Below are 7,033 nucleotides of genomic sequence, written 5' to 3'. Positions count from 1 at the left end.
CCTCCAACACACCTGAGAGATGCAATCATTTCCAGTAACAGCAGTGGCTCACTATTTAAAAGGTCCTCAAATATAGGGAAGAGATAGTAAGAATGTTATTGAAATAACTGAGGGGGAGAGATTTCAAAAAGCCCCACTCAGGATTCTGATATGCTTCCCTTCACCACCCTACCCTTCCACACCTCCTGGGGAATGAAAAGCCATAGGAGACCTTAGAAAACAGTGCCCTTTTGAAAGTGTTATGGCTGTATTTCATGGTTTAATTACCTAATTTCCTAAACATCAGGCAAATCTGTTTCAACACTTTCCAAAATGTAATCCATAGAATACTCATCTCATAGGATACCATCTATTAAAAATTAAGCCAGGCATGACGGGATGCACCTACAGTCCAAACTACTCAAAAAACTAAGGTGGGAGAATTGCTTGAGCACTGGTGTTCAAGTGTGGGTAAGACAGCAAGACGTTGTCTCTAAAATAAATTCAGTCCACATAAGTTGGGAAAGCCCACATAGCATAGCCCCTCCTATCAGAAATTCACGAACTATATTAATGTGCCCAATGAAGGATCTAAGAACTCCCACAGTAGAGAACACTGTTTAATTTTTTTAATCCACATACATATTTGATTACAAATCTTATTCTTACGCAATATCTATTAACACTCTAGTATTGCACAGGAAAAGTTGAGAAACTGCAGCCTACATTGGCTTCTTTGTGGCTGGGGATATGTCACATGTGGTTCTGTGCTTGCCACAGATCTGCTTATGCGAGACAGTATAACAGGAAGTGGTATTCCTTCCTCTCTCCAGAAACCCTACTCCCTACAACACTGCCCACAACACTCCCCTGGCCAGCCTTCGTTTGCCTCTTTAAATCCTAGTGCAGAGATGAGCTAAGCCCAGTCCTCTCTCCCATCCTTCAGGTCCCCACAAGGCTTTATTCAGTACAGACGTGTAATCAAGGCTCCTCGGTTCCTCAGTGTTTTTCTGAGAATTTCACCAATACTCACCTGCTGCATCTGAGCTAAGTAACTGAGATGGCCCAAAGAGAAACCAGCATGGAAAACATGATGGCACTTGTGGGTCTTCTTGTGTAATTAACTGAAGGACAGGGATGTGCTGTGGAAAGCTGCAGTGCAGGGGACAAAAGATAAGAACAGGCCTGTCTGAGCCTGAATGAGATACAAAAGAGAGCAAGGCAGACAAGAATGAAGATGAGAAATGACCTTCTTCCCAGCTCTCATTTCCTTCCTCTGTAAAAGCCCTGAGTGTAGGCTGCTTTCTCCCTCAAAGCTGTGCTCTGTGCGCCCTCTGCTGGCTCTCACGTGCCAACTACATTAAATACCAACTACAGGACAGTACAATGCCTACATTCAGGTGACCTTCAGTGGTGTTTGCCACTTATACGTGCTGTCTTAAATACGGCTACACTTCTTAGCAAAAAATGAGAATTCAACCTCTTTTGTATTATTTTTTTAAAGTGGCGGTAGCAGGGGAATGATTAAATAAATTATTGTATTTCATACTATGAAATGCAGCCACTTAATTTGTTTCTACAACTGTGTGGTACTGAGGATTAAAAAGATTTGGTAATATATGGTCCCCACTCTCCAAAAATGTACAAGCTAGCGAGGGGAAATGGACATATAACACATTTTTCAAAAGGAAGAATTTTAGAAAATTCCTGTAACATACGCCTTAAATGATGACTCAAACATGTCCTCTAAATGTATAAAGAGGCACCTCACATAGTCCAGGCTGTACTTCCTTAAATATTCATCTTGGGCTTGGCGCAGTGGCTCACGCCTATAATCCCAGCACTGGAGGCTGAGACAGGAGGATAGCTTGAGCTGAGGAGTTTGAGACCAGTCTGGGCAACATGGTGAAACCCTGTCTCTACAAAAAAAATAATAATCATAATAATACCCCAAAAATCAGCCGGGCATGGTGGTGCATGCCTGCAGTCCCAGCTACTCAGGAGGCTGAGGCAGGAGAATCGCTTGAACCAGGGAGGCAGAGGTTGCAGTGAGCTGAGATCGCACCACTGCACTCCAGCCTGGGTGACAGAGACCTCATCGAAAGAAACAGAGACAGAGAGAACTAACGGCTTTATGTGAATGTTTTCACCATGAGTTTGGCAAAGAACAGAAGTCCATTACATTGAGTTTCGCAATTGGTAGCTGGTGCAGAAGGTTCAGGTAGCAAATGATTGTTTTTGGATTTGGGATATATGGTATTTCTGAAGATCAAAGGAAGTATTTGACACATCCACTCTGTAATCACAGGTTTGTAGTGTTTCTGACCAGCCCATCTCACACACACCCTTCTCCACACACACACACCCAACACTTTAAATAACTCTCTTTATAGATTTTTTATTATTTATATTAATATACCTTCTATAAAGTTTTGTAAATATAGACCAACGTGTGAGTCAGGCGCCATGGCTCATGCTTGTAATCCCAGCACTGTGGGAGGCTGAAGGGGGAGGACTGCTTGAGTCCAGGAGTTCGAGGCCAGCCTAGGCAACATGATGAAATCCTATTTCTAGAAAAAGAATACAAAAATTAGCCGGGCATGGTGGTGCACGCCTGTAATCCCAGCACTTTGGGAGGCCGAGGCAGGCGCATTACTTGAGGTCAGGAGATTGAGACAAGCCTGGCCAACATGGCGAAACCCCATCTCTACTAAAAATACAAAAAATTATCCTGGTTCGACGGCGCATGCCTGTAATCCCAGCTACTTGGGAGAGAGACTGAGGTGAGAGGATCACTTGAGCCCAAGAGGAGAAGCTGCAGTGAGCCAAGATCATGCCACTGCACTTCATCCTGGGCAACAGAGTGAGATTTGTGGCCCCCCTTCACCAAAAAAAAGGAAGAAATTTTTTAAAAAAATTAACGTGCATCTTAATGGATAGATTTGGTTACATGACAATATGAAATCATCATGATCATAACTGCCATCTGTTACGGCTACCCCCATTATGGACACCTACTAGGGGCCAGTCACTATACGCTTTATGCTTTATATGCCTTAGCTCACTTTATGAATTAGGCACAGAGATAAGTCTAAGGAACAAACTGTAATTCAGAGACGCAAAGCAAGGATTCAAATCCAGGTCTGCTTGATGCCGAAGTCCCTTCAGTGTCTTCTTACTATGCTACCTTGAATCATTATCCAGTTTCCACAAATATTGTTACCTGAGGTTTCCTCCACTGGTTGCTAAGCATAGCGGAAAAGTCTAATATGACAGTCAGCAATAGTATCCTATGTCATGTTCATGCTGAGCAAAGCTCTTTGTGCTCTGTGGGAAGCCGCTGGCCTTAAGAAAATTAAAATATAACGGAGCAGGGACTATACGCAAATAATTAAATATAGCTAATAGATTTTCTACATGCCAAAATTAGCCAGTTTGAAAACATTATGGAGAACAAATTCCATTAACAAGAACAGCCAAAATATCCCAGAATAAATGTAACAAAAATTTGTCAAGCCTTTATGAAAAAGCTCATAGGAAGTCAGTAGAATAAATAGAAAGACAACTCATGTTTCTAGATGGGAAGACTCAATGACTGACTATTGTAAATATATTAATTCTCTCCAAATTGTTAAATGTAGTCATTTAAGCTACAATCACTGAGTCATTGTGATATTAGCACAAAAATCAGCACAGAAATCAACCCTAAAGTCCAATGAACAATATATATATATTGAACAACACACAAAATATATAAAGTCCCATGTGTGTATATATATATGGGACTTTAACCTATAGTAAAAGTGGCACTTCAAATTACTGTGGAAGCCAGGTGCAGTGGTTCATGCCCATAATTTCAGCTACTCGGGAGGCTGAGATGGAAGGATGGAGCCAGGAGTTCAAGGCTGCAGTGAGTGACGATAACCCCACTGCACTCCAGCCTGGGCGACAGAGTGAGATCCCATCCCTCAAAAAAACAAAAATGAGTAGGGAAGGGATATTCTTGTGTTATAAAATAGTTGGCTGTAGGATTCTGTGGCAAGATGGCCAAATAGGAACAGCTCCGGTCTGCAGCTGCCAGCGAGATCGACACAGAAGGCAGGTGATTTCTGCATCTCCAACTGAGGTACCTGGTTCATCTCATTGGGACTGGTTGGACAGCGGGTGCAGCCCATGGAGGGCAAGCCGAAGCAGGGCGGGGTATCACCTCACCCAGGAAGTGCAAGGGGTCAGGGAATTTTCTCCCCCACCTAAGGGAAGCCGTGAGAGACTGAGCCTGAAGAACTCCGGCACAGATACTGTGCTTGTTCCACAGTTTTCACAACCCACAAACCAGGAGATTCCCTCCGGTGCCTACCCCACGAGGGCCCTGGGTTTCAAGCATAAAACTGGGTGGCCATTTGGGCAGACACCAAACTAGCTACAGGAATTCTTTTTTTCCATACCCCAGTGTCACCTGGAACGCCAGAGAGACAGAACCGTTCACTCCACTGGAAAGGGGTGCTGAAGCCAGGGAGCCAAGTGGTCTGGCTCGGCGGGCCCCACCTCCACGGAGCCCAGCAAACTAAGATCCACTGGCTTGAAATTCTCACTGCTAACAAAGCAGCAGTCTGAGATCAACCTGGGATGCTCCAGCTTGGTGAGGGGAGGAGTGCCCGCCATGGCTGAGGCTTGAGTAGGCAGTTTTACGCTTACAGTGTAAACAAAGCTGCTGGGAAGTTCGAACTGGGTAGAGCCCACAGCAGCTCAGCAAGGCCGCTGTGGCCAGACTGCCAGATTTCGCTTCTCTGGGCAGGGCATCTCTGAAAAAAGGGCAGAAGCCCCAGTCAGGGACTTACAGATAAAACCCCTATCTCCCTGGGACAGAGCACCTGGGGAAAGGGGCAGCTGTGGGCAAAGCTTCAGCAGACTTAAACATCCCTGTCTTATGGCTCTGAAGAGAGCAGCGGACCTCCCAGTACAGCGTTCAAGCTCTGCTAAGGGTCAGACTGCCTCCTCAAGTAGGTCCCTGACCCCCGTGTATCCTGACTGGGAGACATCTCCCATTAGGGGCCAATAGACACCTCATACAGGAGAGCCCTGGCTGGCATCTGACAGGTACCCCTCTGGAACAAAGCTTCCAGAGGAAAGATCATGCAGCAATCTTTGCTGCTCTGCAGCCTTCGCTGTTGATACCCAGGCAAACAGGGTTGGGAGTGGACCTCCAGCAAACTCCAGCAGATGGGCAGCAGGGGGCGCTGTCAGAAGGAAAACTAACAAATAGAAAGAAATAGCAGGTCCACTCAAAGACCCCACCCAAAGGTCACCAACATCAAAGACCAAAGGTAGACAAATCTACAAAGATGGGGAGAACCCAGTGCAAAAAGGTTGAAAATTCCAAAAACCAGAATGCCTCTTCTCCTCCAAAGGATCACATCTCCTCGCCAGCAAGGGAACAAAACTGGATGGAGAATGAGTTTGACAGAAGTAGGCTTCAGAAGGTGGGTAATGACAAACTCCTCTGAGCTAAAGGAGCATGTTCTAACCCAATGCAAGGATGCTAAGAACCTTGAATAAAGGTTAGACGAATGGCTAACTAGAATAATCAGTGTAGAGAAGAACACAAATGACCTGAGGGAGCTAAAAAACACAGCACAAGAACTTCATGAAGCATACACAAGTTTCAATAGCTGAATCAATCAAATGGAAGAAAGGATATCAGAGACTGAAGATCAACTTAATGAAATAAAGAGAGAAGACAAGATTAGAGAAAAAAGAATAAAAAGGAACGAACACAGCCTCCAAGAAATATGGGACTATGTGAAAAAGATCAAATCTACATTTGATTGGTGTATCTGAAAGTGACGAGGAGAATGGAACCAAGCTGGAAAGCACTCTTCAGGATATTATCCAGGAGAACTTCCCCAACCTAGCAAGACAGACCAACATTCAAATTCAGGAAATACAGAGACCACCACAAAGATACTCCTCAAGAAGAGCAACCGCAAGACACATAATCATCAGATTCACCAAGGTTGAAATGAAGGAAAAAATGTTAAGGGCAGCCAGAGAGAAAGGCAGAGTTCCCATCAGACTAACAGCAGATCTCTCTGGAGAAACCCTACAAGCCAGAAGAGAGTAGGGGCCAATATTCAACATTCTTAAAGAAAAGAATTTTCAACCCAGAATTTCATATTCAGCCAAACTAAGCTTCATACGTGAAGTAGAAATAAAATCCTTTACAGACAAGCAAATGCTGAGAGATTTTGTCACCACCAGGCCTGCTTTACAAGAGCTCCTAAAGGAAGCACTAAACACGGAAAGGAACAACCGATACCAGCCACTGCAAAAACATATCAAATTGTAAAGAACATTGACACTGCATCAATTAATGGGCAAAACAACCAGCTAGCATCATAATGACAGGATCAAATTCACACATAACAATATTAACCTTAAATGTAAACAGGCTAAATGCCCCAATTAAAAGACACAGACTGGCAAATTGGATAAACAGTCAAGACCCATCAGTGTGCTGTATTCAGGAGACCCAGCTCACATGCAAAGACACATATAGGCTCAAAATAAAGGGATGGAGGCATATTTACCAAGCAAATGGAAAGCAAAAAGAAAGCAGGAGTTGCAATCCTAATCTCTGATAAAACAGACTTTAAACCAACAAAGATCAAAAGAGACAAAGAAGGCCACTACATAATGGTAAAGGAATCAATGCAGCAAGAATAGCTAACTATCCTCAATATATATACACCCAATACAGAAGCATGCAGATTCATAAAGCAAGTTCTTAGACACCTACAAAGAGACTTAGACTCCCACACAATAATAGTGGGAGACGTTAACATCCCACTGTCAATATCAGACAGATCAACGAGACAAAATTAACAAGGTTATTCAGGACCTTGTTACTCAGCTCTGGACCAAGTGGACCTAACAGACATCTACAGAACTCTCCACCCCAAATCAGCAGAATATGCATTACATCGCACTTATTCTAAAGTTGACCACATAATTGGAAGTAAAAACACTCCTCAGAAAATGCAAAAGAACAGAAATC

Source organism: Piliocolobus tephrosceles, chromosome 3 (assembly GCF_002776525.5).
Source record: "Piliocolobus tephrosceles isolate RC106 chromosome 3, ASM277652v3, whole genome shotgun sequence".
Classification (NCBI taxonomy): domain Eukaryota; kingdom Metazoa; phylum Chordata; class Mammalia; order Primates; family Cercopithecidae; genus Piliocolobus; species Piliocolobus tephrosceles.
This window is presented reverse-complemented; position numbering follows the sequence as displayed.